The sequence below is a fragment of the Cavia porcellus genome, unplaced genomic scaffold (genome assembly GCF_034190915.1).
Source record: "Cavia porcellus strain 051 isolate PalLab524CR breed Dunkin Hartley unplaced genomic scaffold, mCavPor4.1 scaffold_7, whole genome shotgun sequence".
NCBI classification, from domain to species: Eukaryota; Metazoa; Chordata; class Mammalia; order Rodentia; family Caviidae; genus Cavia; species Cavia porcellus.
In genome coordinates, this window is record NW_026947490.1 from 67,220,394 (window position 1) to 67,234,044 (window position 13,651).

The window sequence follows — 13,651 nt, forward strand, 5'->3', positions numbered from 1 at the left end:
TAATTTTTTAAAGTATATACTATAACAAGCAACACGCTTAGAAGTGAAAATATATAAGTAAGAAAATTTCTACTCTCAGAAGTGGACTCTATAATCTAATAAACCAAGTTAAGTCAACCTCCCTGAAGCCCACAGCACCATGCATTCCCCAACATGACTCCTTATATTTTCCTCCCTACCCACATCTTATGTCACTCTCCTGGCATCTGATGAGTAGGAGTGAGAGTAAGAAAGAAGTCCATAGATGGAAAAGCTAGGGAGAGTCTCTAGGAGGAAACTTACTGAATTTGGAGATAATCGAACCCTGCTGGGGGATCTTCGCCTGTTTGTGAGTGGAGAGGGCAAGCCTTCTGTTAAGGGGAAAGGGCGCGCTGCTATCCTCGCTATTAAATTCCAGGCACTGTTGACCCCTAGATGCAACTCCCCTCGGTCCATACTCAATTTCACCTGTCACTGCATTGGTCCAAAGTCTCTTAAATCCAGCCCTTGTTGCCCACCTCTGACTCCTAAACTCTTCACACCCTGGACATAACTCCACGAAAAGAAAGTCATGGTCAAGGTCTTAGATAGTGATTTCTAAATTGTGTGATCCTTTTCTCTAAAAAATAAAAATTCTTAATGCAACTGAGGTATTCAAACTTCAGGAACTCTTTATACGCTCAGCTAAATCTTTGTAGTGCATGTACATGCAGCTGAGATTTGTTTTCTCCCTCTCTCTCCCTGGAAGGGCACTGCTATGGGACCATAGGGAAGTTTCTCACCTGATTAACTTCCAGATTTGAGCTCCGTCCCAGAAGTCAGCCAACATGGGCATTGCAGGCAAAGATTGCAGATGACAACAGCAAGACCTGGGCTTTTAGAGACGCTGAGGATGTGGGCAGTGGGGTTTTTTAAGGTTCCTGTGAGAGTATTTCCTTAGGCTCAGGGGGGAGTCCTGAGCACTGAGAGTCTGTCTTTTTTTTTTTTTTTTTTTTTTCCTTGCTTGCAGCATGCAGCCCAATGGCACTAATCCCCCTTAGGATAGCTTCAATCCTTTCCATGAAAGCTTGTATGGAGAACATGCAGCTCAGATATGGTGCCCTATGCAGTCTTCAGCCCAGTTCATCCCCTTCTGCCTGAAACAGGAAGCTACAGTCATCTCACAGCTTAAGAAAGGGAATTCCTGTTGTAAGAGTATCATTCTCCAATCATTGGCTGCTGTGAGAGTCAGCTTTCCATTGCTGTGACAAAATACCTGAGAGAAACAACCTAGAAGTATGAAAGACTCATCCGAACTCACAGGTTTGGGGCTCTAAGTCCATGGTCACTTGGTCTGTCCCCCTGGGGCTGTGTGACACAGTAACACATGATGGTGGAGAGCGCCTGGTGGAGCAGGAGATAGAGGTGATAGAGGAGACCTAACTTTCTCCGTCTAGAACCCAATTTCTAAAGGTCCACCACCTCCCAATAGTGCCATCAGTTCAGCACACAAACTTTTGGGGGACATTAGGATCTAATCCACAATAGCAACTATCCTGGAAATTGTCACAGAGTAGCTTCCTTCACTTTAGCACCCTAGGTACCAGATATTTTTGCATCTTTTCAGTGGTGATTGACCTCAAGAATAAGAATCACCATTAACACTTAGCGAAACGAAAGCCTTGAAAAAGTTCTAGACAGCTGCAGGGAAATGGAGAAAGGCCTGGATTAGGAACCCAATGACTGGAAGCCTTATCTTGTGTTTCCCCAGAACTCCCTGCTGGATATCTGGTAAATCGATTCTAGGCCCAACTCTACAGCAGTAAGAATGATACTGAATTTGATAACCTTCCAGGGCCTCTGACACACTTTCCAAAGTTTCATAAAAGGACCACATATCAGATGCAGGTAAACTGCCCAGAATCCTGACTGGCTTTATTGCGAAGAAAGAGGGACAGGCCAGAGTCCAGCAACCAGAGGAGAGCCAGGGCTCACTGGCTACTTGCATGGTGCTTGCCTTCTTTTGCTTTGTATTTGTTATATTTATGCCTAAAATGTAAAACATGCCCAGTGTTGGGAAATAGAAGAGTTGTATGACACAAGTAAATGTCTAAAAACCAACATCTCAAAACAACTACTGATATGATGCAGGTATCTCTACCCCACCTTCACTCTGCACTTGAGATTTTGCAAATTCTGTAGAGCTGTGTGTTCTGCTCTCTGAGCTTCATTCAGTCTGCAAGGAAGGCAGCTGTGTTTAAGAACAACTGCTCAGATCCCAGGAATTCCACATGATTCTGCGTGTAGAGTGAAGAACACAGGTTCTAGTACTGGAAAGGCTGCTAGTGGTGAGTTAGACTTTGCTCTTGCATAAGTTCCCTAGTACTTCTGTTACTCTGGGTGGGAAATGAGGATGATAACATGTAACTTCTGGAGTTAAGAAGGATTAAATAAAATAAGTCATGGAAAACATTCAGTCCTAAATACTCAATATAAGATCTTATTGGCCTTTAATAACCAGCCCTGCGTTTCAATGTGCATGATACAGTGGGCCAGGAGGGAAAGGAAGATGTCCTAGGTGTGCCTGGATGTGTGCCTCAAAGCCTCCTGTGGGTAGAGATGGGACTTTTTCAGAGGTCGCTGGACTGACCCATGCTGCAGTGCTAGGATTAAGGAGGTGTGATTACCAAATCTGTCCACTGATGGTTTGGTATTGCCTTATTCTTAGTAGCCCAGATAGAATATAAAAGGGCCAGAAAAGAACCTGCTAAGGACCCTTGCCTGCCTGCTTTTGCTGTCTTCCAACTACCACGATGAAAGACATGGCATCTCCTCTGGGATGCCCCCTGCCATGACTCCTGGCTTTAGAGCCAGTGGATTATGGACTGAAATCTCTACAAATTTTATAAACTCTGAGCTAAATAAAACTTTTCTCTGTTAGCTTTGAGTGTTGCGTATTTGTCTCAGCAATGAGAAAAGTAACTAAGATAGAAGGGTCAGAATAATTAGCATAAAATGCTTTTTACTGATTTTTAAAAAAAATCTGTAGTTATGTTCACTTACATGACAAGAAGAATAAGGATATATACATACCCATTCCCCCAAATGAACCTAACCACCATGCATTGAAAACACATCAGTGAAAAACAGGTATCAGTCCATAGTAAAACCATAAATTCTCACCTGCCAGAAAAAGGAACCAAAAAGTGGCCACGGAGAGGAGTTGAATGGAAGGACATTGTTCAAAGGCAGGGCGGGGAGGTAAGGGACAGTGAAGCACCTCTGGGGCTGGAAGAGTGAGAACTCATTGTCACTGCTAAGACAGCAAGGACAAAGTGGTTACAGAGGCCAACAGGAGATCCAGGGGCACCAGAGAGCAGAGGTGTAGCCGTGCTTCTTCTTAGCTTGCAAAGTTCGGCTTTCTGGGCCTGGAAAGAGCCCTGGGGCAGGTCACGGAGAAAGAGCTGCACCTCATGGGCTTCTCGAAGGTGAGATTCCAGTTTCCCCAGGGCTCACATGCATTCACCCACCAAATACCACTTGAAAACATGTCACCTTCATTCACAGAAACGCTGTGAAACCAAGTGTCACTGTATACCACATGCCCCATCCCTGCACCAGCCTGAACCGGGACCCAGACCACAGTGTTAACAGCCGTCTTCAGGAAAATGGGAGCATCTTGAGATCTTGCTAAAGGGAAGGAAGTCAGGCACAGGTCGTTAGAAATCACATGGTTTCGCCCATATGGACATCACCATATCCATAAAGGAGGGATGGTGGAAAACAGATGGCAGACTTTTGGAGATGGGGAAAGAGATCAAGAAAGCAAGAGGATGGAAGGTAACAGGGTAAAGGGACTAAATCTGATCCCAAAAGTGATGCAGACATACCAATTCCCCCAAACAAACACCACTGTCATATGCTATTGGCATATATTAATAAAGAGAGCTATCAGTCCTTAGTAAATCATAAATTCTCAACCAATGATATGTAATCAATTCAGAAAATAAAGTAGACATAGCATTTCCAATAAAAGTACTATTTTTTCCAACAGTTACTTCTCTTTGATTTGGGTGATAATGTTGTTATTTCATGGTTAACACTACAGTGGAAATACCAGAATAATCAGGAGAGATAAGGGAGCAGAGTAGGGTTCGTGAGGATTAATGGTAAACTGTGGAGCAGGCTTCCTCCTGGAAAGGCATCCCTGCTCCTCGGAGTGCCTGGGGCTGAGAAGCCACAGCAGTCTCAGTGGAGAGGGTGAGGGGCACTGTTGAAGCTCGGAGAGGCTGAGAAACCGGATGTCGAGGCACATTTCTAGGAATGGAAAAGAGTCGTTTCTCTCCTCCCGTGTCAGGGACCAACACCATGCCACTTACCTCACACTGCAAAGAAATCACACCCATAGATTGTAACAAGGACACGGGTCAGGGGTAGATTTCCCGTTGGCATGTGTGATGCTGACGTATGTTATAAAAACACACAGTTGTCAAAAATTCCTTTCTTATTCATTTAAATATTCGTTATTTTAAGCCAAATCTGCTTACATTTTTAAGAGATGTTATATGGGACTAGCCTTTTCAAAAGAAACTCAGACCTCTAGCAAGTTATCTTTGAGTTATCAAGTCTGTTGTCCATTAAGGCAGGCAGAGGAGTCGTATGCTCGGGAGCTTGTTTTAATTGCATTTTGTTTGTTTCTGTTTCTGTTTCATGTATATATTTATGGCTAACAACAGCAAATCCTGCCATCTGGAAAGCTGTCTTCCTTAATTTCCAGTTTAGACAGAGGTAAAAGAGGACAGGTTTGGTTGAAAGCACGAATCATAAAAGATCAGGCCCTCAGGAGATCTTTTCTCTTTCCCAGTGCCAGGCTGACCCAGGGCTGGCAGATATGCATCAGGGATTTGGGGTGTTTGGTGTGTGTTCAGAGATAAGGACCTGTCTGGGAAGTAGCAGGAATGAATGGAATTTAACTGCTCTGTGTATTATGGGGGAGTCAAATAACCTCACTCTAGGTTTATTAGAATTTCCATAAGGTTGTCTAAGTCGCACTGAATGCAAACTGCTGTGTTTTTGCTTTTCCTCCGGAAGCTTCCTGATCGTTACCAATTCCACAAATTCCTCTGTGACCTTTCTCAGTGTTTTCCCAAGACTCTTTGTTAGGGAGAGAGTGATTCACTGTGTGTTTCTTGAAAGGAAATGCGGGCTGCAGCGTCAGATCCAAGGCAGAAGTATGAGAGCACTTTTAAAAACTGCTGTTCACCTCCTGATTACAAGAGCTGAAGACCCCGCCACAGTGCTGCTGCTCTAAGACTGGCATTCAGCGTGGACAGATGAGTTTCCTTTCAATAGGTTCACAGACGCCTCCCTCGATCCAGGCCTCTACTTTTGACTCCACACAAATGATTGTTTCTAAAGCTTTGAGTAATGTGCTTGGCTTTCTTTGACAGTGTTTTAGGTTTCTGGAATTTGCAGTATCAGATAATAGATGATTCATATCAGCACCAGGAAGTCTGACCCAGTGCCCCTTTATATCAGCAAAAAAGCGAGCCAGGAGCTTGACCACATATCTCTTGATAGAAAGGAGGAAATAATCTCTTTCCTCCAGTTTTCATGTCTCAAACTACATATATGTCAAAAAAGATTCCTACCAGGTTCTATTTAGAGGCAAAGAAGGCTCCTAGATTTTAACATTCTCTATTTGGGAATCTTTTAGGAACGGAAGGGAGAGGGAGAGAATTTCTGCTCTCATGTCAAGAGGACAAATTCAGTGGAGGAAAAAGTAAGAAGATAAATTTTAATCAAGAAGTTAAATTGCAAAGGGTTTGTTTTTTCTCAATTTGTTGATTTTTTATGCACAAGGACACAGTGAGTATATGGGGACAATTCTCTGAGGCAGCTTAAGGATTTGTGATTGACCTGCAGATTTTCAATTAAATAAAACCCACACATTCCTATGTAATTACAAGGTTCTGTTTTATGTTTTAAAAGAACAACATACACTCTTCCTTCTTCCAGAAAATATTTTAGTTATTTTCAATAAAATATATGTACATAACAAGGTTGCTAAAACATACAGAAAAGCAAGAATCATGTCAGAGGGTAACGGGTTTAAAATAGCTACTGTAACTGAACATTAAATGTAATTCTGAGCTTCCTGGCAGTTTAGGGAAAGGGAAAAACAATGGGTTTCATTGTTTTCAGCATCTCATGAAAGAGCATTTCACCACTTCAGAAGAGACTTGCTTTTTCCTGAGTTTTATTTTTAAGGAGGTTGCATCCAATGAGCCTTTATATGAAAAAAAAAAAAAATGCAAGACTTAACTTTTCATCCCTAAGCAAAACTTGTAAGCACAATACAAAACAAAAACAAAAACCCTACGGAAGGTGAAAAGTGACCACCCATAAGGGTGGGAATAGTGAAATTGACATAGTATAGTCTAGATCCCCTAGAAGGTAATGTTCTGTAAGTGTTGGCTTTCATTTATTTTTAATAAAAACCAGTGGAAGGGAATGGCGTTCTCTTTCTGAACTGGTATGTTTTAGAAATTGTGAGAAGATACAATTCTAAAATAAAGATCTGCAGAACTAGTTGTGGTAATATTTGCAACACAGAAGCCACCCAAATGTGCTTAATTTGACACGGAAAGCAGTTTCTCTTGTGTTACGCTACCACAGCTCAGGACTGGAACTGTTGCTTGTTTGGTTTCCTTTGCTTTGAGAACCTAGTAAGATAATGATCTCATCATCAGCATACGAAGGAAAGTTAAATTGTAAAAAGTGACCCAGAGCGTGGGGGATCTCTGCCGTGTCCCTTCACAGGAGAGTCAGCTTGGATTTTCGCTCAGTAGCAGAACATGACATCCAGGGATCAAGATGGTTTCCAGTGGGCTCACCCTGAGCCCCAGGGGAGAAAATGACTCTGTTCTCCAAATTTAGCTTAATTGGCACTGTGGGAAAGCTTCTTTTCCACAAAGCAGCCCATGTTGTGTACCCAGTGTAAACCAAGGACTATTGTCCTGAGAGCTAAAGATGGGTATGGTTTATACCACAGTTTTAAGACCCACCATCTCATTAACAAAGTCACTAAGCCAAACTCAACTCAGCAACATTACCCCCAGGGCTGAGTACCAAGGAAAACAGGAATGCACAAAAAGAGGAGTGTGCTGCTTTTGATCTTGCATGTATTTAAATGATTCCATTGTTTTCCTCTTAGAGCTCGTACCTTGCTTTACACTGGATGGAACTAGCTTGTTTAACATTTGTCAAAACTCCAAGAGCAGACACTTTTCCAGTTTCTCAGAAAATCTCTTGAAGCATTATGGTTTCTCAATATTCTTAGTATTATGCCAATCACTGAAAGATTTATTAAAGCATTTAATTTTTCCAAATCCATTTTATTTCAAGTAGAAAAAGAAAAGGCAAGAAGAAGAAAAAAATAACTAAAAATTTCAAATTACATCAATCAAGGGGCAACAATGGTATGTACATTGCATACTGTCATCTCCAAATCATTCAACCAGAGCACAAGACATCTGAGTTCAATTGTGAGAACAATACTGTCACAAATCTTTCTCTTCAGCAAACTTAGAGAACTCGGCACAGCTATCTTTACTGTTTTTATATACATATACATGTACATATATATACATGTTATTTCAGCTTCTTATGCTAATGAGACAATACAATGTTTGCATATGAGTGTCTTATTTATTTCACTAATGAATATGGTCTCAAGTTGCATGCATTTACCTATAACTCTCCACTTTATTGTTCTTAATGGCTGAGTAGTACTCCATTGTATAAAAATACCACATCTTTTTTATAACTTTCTCAGTCAGTGAGCATTTAGGTTGCTTCCAAAATCTGGTTATTACAAATTCTGCTGATGTAAACATTGGGCGCACATGTATTCTGTGGTATGATGTTTTTTATTCTTTTGGAAAGATACCCAGAAGGGGAATAGCTGGGTTGAACGGGACCTCTAGTCCTAGATTTTTGAGGAATCTCCACACTGATTTCCCCAGTAGGTGCCCTAGTCTGTATTCCCACCCACAGTGGAGAAGGGCTCCTTTTCCCTCACAGCCCCTCCAGCATTTGTTACTGGTTAATTTCTTGGTGCTAGCCATTCTTTCTGGGGCGAGGTGAAATCTCAGTACTATTTTAATTTTCATCTCTCAAATGACCAGTGATGTTGAACTTTTTTTTCACTTACGTATTTACTATTTGTATTTCTTCATCTGAGAAATGTGTATTCATCTCAGATGTCCATTTTTTAATTGGATCTTTAAATTTGGGAGGACTGATTTTTCTTAGGTCTCTATATGTCCTTGATAGTAATCCTTTGTCTGAGGAACAGCTGGAAAACATTTCCTCCCACACTGTGGGTTGTCCTTTCACTCTATCTGTGGTTTCTCTTGCTGTGCAAAAGCTTTTAAACAGGATGAGATCTCAGTTGTTGATTCTTTGTGATATTTCTTGTGCAGTCAGGATTTTGTTCATAAAGTCTCTGCCTAGTTCTATCTACTCTATCTTATAGCAGATTTAATGTTTCTGTTTTAATATTAATATCTTTGATCCCTTCTGATTTTAGCTTGGTATATAGTGAAAGATATGGGTCCAATTTTAATCTTTCGCATGTGTAAAGCTAGTTTTTCCAGCACCATTTATTAAAGTGGCTATCTTTCTTCTAGGGAATGTGTTTGGAAGTTTTGTCATGGATGAGGTGGTTTAGTGTAGACCTGGAGCTGTTTCTGCATCTTCTAATCTGCTCTACTGATTTTCAGGGATTTTGTTTGTTTGTTTGCTTTTTGGTTTTTGTGTGTGTGTGTGTGTGTGTGTGTGTGTGTGTGTGTTTTTTTTAACCACCACACTGTTTTTATCACAGTAACTTTATAGTATAATTTTAAGTCAGGGATTGTGATGCCCTCTGTCTTGTCTTTGTTGTGCAAGATTTTATTTATTTATTTGTTTTTGGTACCAGGGATTGAAATCACCATCTCATATTTGCCAAGCAGGCACTTACACCACTGAGCTAAACCCCAAGCCCCTGTTGCACAGGATTGCCTTTGCTCTTCTAGGTCTTTTCTGGTTCCAGATGAATTTTAGGATTGGTTTCTCTAATTCTTAAATTCTTTAATTATTAAAATTTTGATTGAGGTTGCATTGAATCTGTGTAAGAGTTTTTAAAGTATGGCCATTTTTACTAGATAGGTTCTTCCTACCCAAGAGTATAGGATATTTCTCCATTTTGTAGTATCCTCTTCAATACCCTTTTTCAGAGTACTGCAGTTTTTAATGTAAAGGTCTTTCACTTCCTTTGTTAGATTGATTCCTAGGTATTTCATTATTTTGGATGCTATTATAAAAGGTATTGTTCCCCTGATTTCTCTCTCAGTGAGTTTGTTATTCGTGTACAGGAAGGCTATTGATTTTTGAGTGTTGACTTTGTAACCAAGTAATGTTACTGAATTTGCTTATTAAATCTAGAAGTCTTTTGGTGGAGTTTTTTGGGGTCTTCTAAGTAGATATCATGTCATCTGAAAATAATGATAGTTTAACTTTTTCCTTTTTTATATTTCTTCTTTTTATTTCTTTCTCTTGTCTAATTGCTCCAGCTAGAGTTTCCAGAACTGTATTGAATAAGGGTGGAGACAGTGAACATCCTTGTCTTGTTCCTGATTTTAGAAAGAAAGCTTTCAGTTTTTGTCCATTTAGTATGATGTTGGCTGTTGGTTTGTCACAGATGGCCTTTATCAGATTGAGATAAAGATCATCTATTCCAATTTTCTGTAAGGTTTTTATCATGAATGGGTGCTGGATATTGTCAAAAGCTTTTTCTGTAACTATCGAGATGATCATATGATTTTTGTCCTTGGTTCTGTTAATATGGTGTATTACATTTATGGATTTACATGTGTTGAACCATCCCTGTATCCTTGGGGTGAATCCTATTTGATCATGGTGTACAATCTTTGTGATGTTTGCCAGTATCTTTCTGAAGATTTTTGCATCAATGTTTATTAGGGAGATTGACTTGTAATTCTCTTTCTTAGTTGGATCTGGTTTTGGTATCAGGGTAATGCTTGCTTCCAGGAATGAATTTGGAGGAATTGCATCCCTTTCAATTTCATTAAGGAGTCTGAGAAGTAGTGGTGTTAGGTCTTCTCTAAATTTCTTGCAAAATTCAGCAACGAATCCATCAGTGCCTGAACTTTTCTTTGTTGGTAAGTTTTTAATTATATCTTCAGTTTCATTTACTGATATTGGGTTATTTAGGTTATCTATATCTTCTTCATTCAGCTTTTGTAATTCATGTGTATCTAGGAATCTGTCCATTTCTTCTGTGTTTTTCATCTTACTAGAATATACGTTTTCAAAGTAGGTATAGATGATTTTCTGGATTTCTGCAGGGTCTGTGGTGATTTCATCATTTTCATTCCTAATGGTGTGGATTTGAGGCTTTCTTTCCATTTTTTGATTGGCTAAGTGTCAATTTTATTGAATCTTTCAAAGAACTAACTCTTTGATTCATTGATTCTTTGTGTTGTTTTTTTAGTCTCCAGTGTGTTAATTTCTGCTCTGGTCCTTATAATTTCTTCCCTTGTATGAGCTTTTGGTTTAACCTGCTCTTCTTTTTCTAGAAGCTTGAGTTTTCAACATTAAGTTGTTTATATATGCTCGGTCTGTTTTCCTCGTATATGTATTTACTGCTATAAATTTCCCTCTTAAGACTGCTTTCATTGTGTCCCACGAGTTCCAGTATATTGTACTGTCTTTATCATTCAGCTGTAAAAACTAATTTCTTCTTTAATTTTATCTGTGACATGTTGATTGTTCAGGGTGCTATTTAACTTTCAAGTGTTTAAGAAGTTCTTGTGGTTTCCTTTGGCATGGATTTCCATTTCATTGCACTGTGCTCTGCAAGTATGCATGGGATGATTTTAATTCCTTTGCACTTACTTAAGCCTGTTCCACGGGTCAGGATATGGTCTATTTTGGAGAATGTCCCATGTGCAACTGAGAAGTATGTATATTCTGATGCTGTAGGGTGGAACACTCTACAGAAATCTACTGTCTATTTTTCAAAAGTTTTATTTAGTTCTAATGTTTCATTATTGATTTTTTTCTAGTTCATATGTCTTTTTATGACAATGTGGTATTAGGGGTTATTTGATTTTTTTGTCTGTTAGTAGTTGTTAGTTGTATATACTGATATTTGTTGCATTATATTTATAATTATTATCTTTTCCTCTTGGATTATTCCCTTTAAGAGGATGTGGTGACCTTCTTTATCTCTCTTAATCAGTCTTGGCTTGAAATTCACTTTGTCTGCAAGTAGAATGGCTCCCTGATTTTTTCTGGGTTCCAGTCACATGCAGTGTTGTTTTCCATCCTTTGGCTTTCAGTCTATGAATTATTTATTTAATTAAATACATTTCTGGTATGCAGTACATTGTTGGATCTTGCTTCTTGTCGCATTCTGCTAGTCTGTGTCTTTTGACTGGTGAATTAAGACCATTAACATTGATGGTTACAACCAAAATGTACTGACTGATCCTTGTCATGTTATTCTCTTGTTGTTGGCTTTCCCTACTTTCTTTCCCGTTCCTCTAATTGTTGTCTCCCCTGGTAGATTCCTTCTGTTGGGGTTCATAGAGCTATAGTCCTTATTATCTCTTGCTAGAATTTCCTTCAGAACATTTTGGGGGTGCTGCTTTGGTGGTTGTAAATTTCCTCAGATGTTCTTTGTAATTAAAGTATCTTATTTCTCCATCAATTTTTAAAGATAGTTTTGTGGGGTACGTGAATCTGGGTTGAAAGTTGTTTTCCTTTAGAAATTTGGAGTACTTCACTCCAAGCTCTCCATGACTTGAGAGTTTGTGCTGAAAAGTCAGCAGTAATTTTGATGGACTTTCCTTTATAGGTGATTTGTTTCTTTTTTTTAACAGCTTTTTGGATTCTATTCTTGTGTGTAAGTTCCGGAATCTTGACTATGATATGCCTGGCTGTAGATTTTTTTTGATCATTGCCAATGAGTATTGTATGCCTTATTTATCTGTATGACAAGTTGTTTTTTTTTTTTTTTTCTACCAGGAAAATTTTCTGTCATGATGTCTGTGAAAAAAATTTTCATGTTATTTGTGGTATCTCCTGCTTGTTGATTGACTCCAATTAATCTTGTTGTTCTTTTTCATCTTGTCTAGCAGTTGCTGGATTGATTTCTCATGGTCCCTTGCTATTTTTGAGAAGTTTCTTTTCTTGGTCACTAACTGCAAGCCTGTGTTCAGTATCTGAGAACCTGTCCTCACACTAGCTTAATCTGCTTTGAATACTTTCAATGGTGTTTTTATTTTCCAGATACATGTTTGTATCTGCCTTAAAGGTCCCATTTCTTACCTATGCTGGGCTTCTATAGTTTTCTTAAGCTTGTCTATTTTTTGTCTGTATCTGCTCTAATGTCGCTAAGCATGGTGTGTATTTGGTAACCTCTGTAGTTATGTGAGAGATTATTTCTGATTTCACCTTTTCCAGAGCCTCATTCAATTGTTTCGTTGTTTCTCCTTTAGAGAGGCCTGGTGGGAGGCTTTTGGATTGTCCCGTCTCGTTGCCCCCTGAATTTGCCTGCAGTGAACCAGTCTCTAGGGTTGCATTTTGCTTAAGTGTCTTCTCATTTTATTTTCTCTCTTTTTTTAGTTTAATTCCTGGGGTGATGCTTATAAGCTGCCTATCATCAGTTACTTCATTGGTACCATTTGGGCCGTTAGGTGATGATTACTGCTCTGAGATATCTTCCAGGTGTAGCTAGTTTTTGGGTTTTGAGTCTGTTGGAAGATCCTGCCTCTTCAGTTTGTGGATGATGGGAAGTTGTTGCTTGTCTTGCCTCATCTCTGGTTCTTTGGCACTGTGCCACTGTGTTTGCTGTGACCTTTAGTTAATCTCAGTCATGGAATACCAGGACCACAGCTGTTTAGAACAATTATGTCAATTTTGTGACAGTGGTGCCAATAGCATCAAACACAGCCTAGAAAACAACAAACCGAGCTAACCCTTATTTGCAACTTTTAACAATATAAATAAGATTTGCAATTATATAACAAAATGTAAAACAAACCAGATAATTAGATGCAATATATAAGTCCATAATGTGTCGGTTTTGCCTCCAGTGTTCAAATATAAAATGGATTAAGGAGAAAATAGAAGAGAAAGAGATTAGATGTAAGGTTGGAGGACAAAGGGGGATCACACCAACCTGGGAAAATTGGGCAGAAGACGGAAGAAAAGGAGAGGCAGAAGTGATAAAAGGAAGAACAGAACAGAACACATCCGTGAAGGTTAGGAACCACTTTTACACTCTATAAAAATAATAAAGGAGAAAAAGAAAAGTAACGCAAAAGAAAAAGTAAAACAAGCAGTGTGCACTTCCCGGACTCTCTGGCTTCACTAGAGACAGCCTGTGGAGACAGAGGCCTGAACCCTGCCGCTCTGTCCCAGCAGGCCAGCAGTTGCTTTATGGCAGGGTAGTGGGTAATCTCAGCAGGCTGCCCTGAGAGCAGACTCATTGGACTCACTGTAGTCCAGGTAATTTCCATGGGTCTGTGCCTATCTGCTAGAGAGAGCCAGCAGCAGTTCTGGTTCTAGGACATTCAGTCTGTCTCCAAACTGGTTCTTGGTTAATCACTGTCTCCCCATG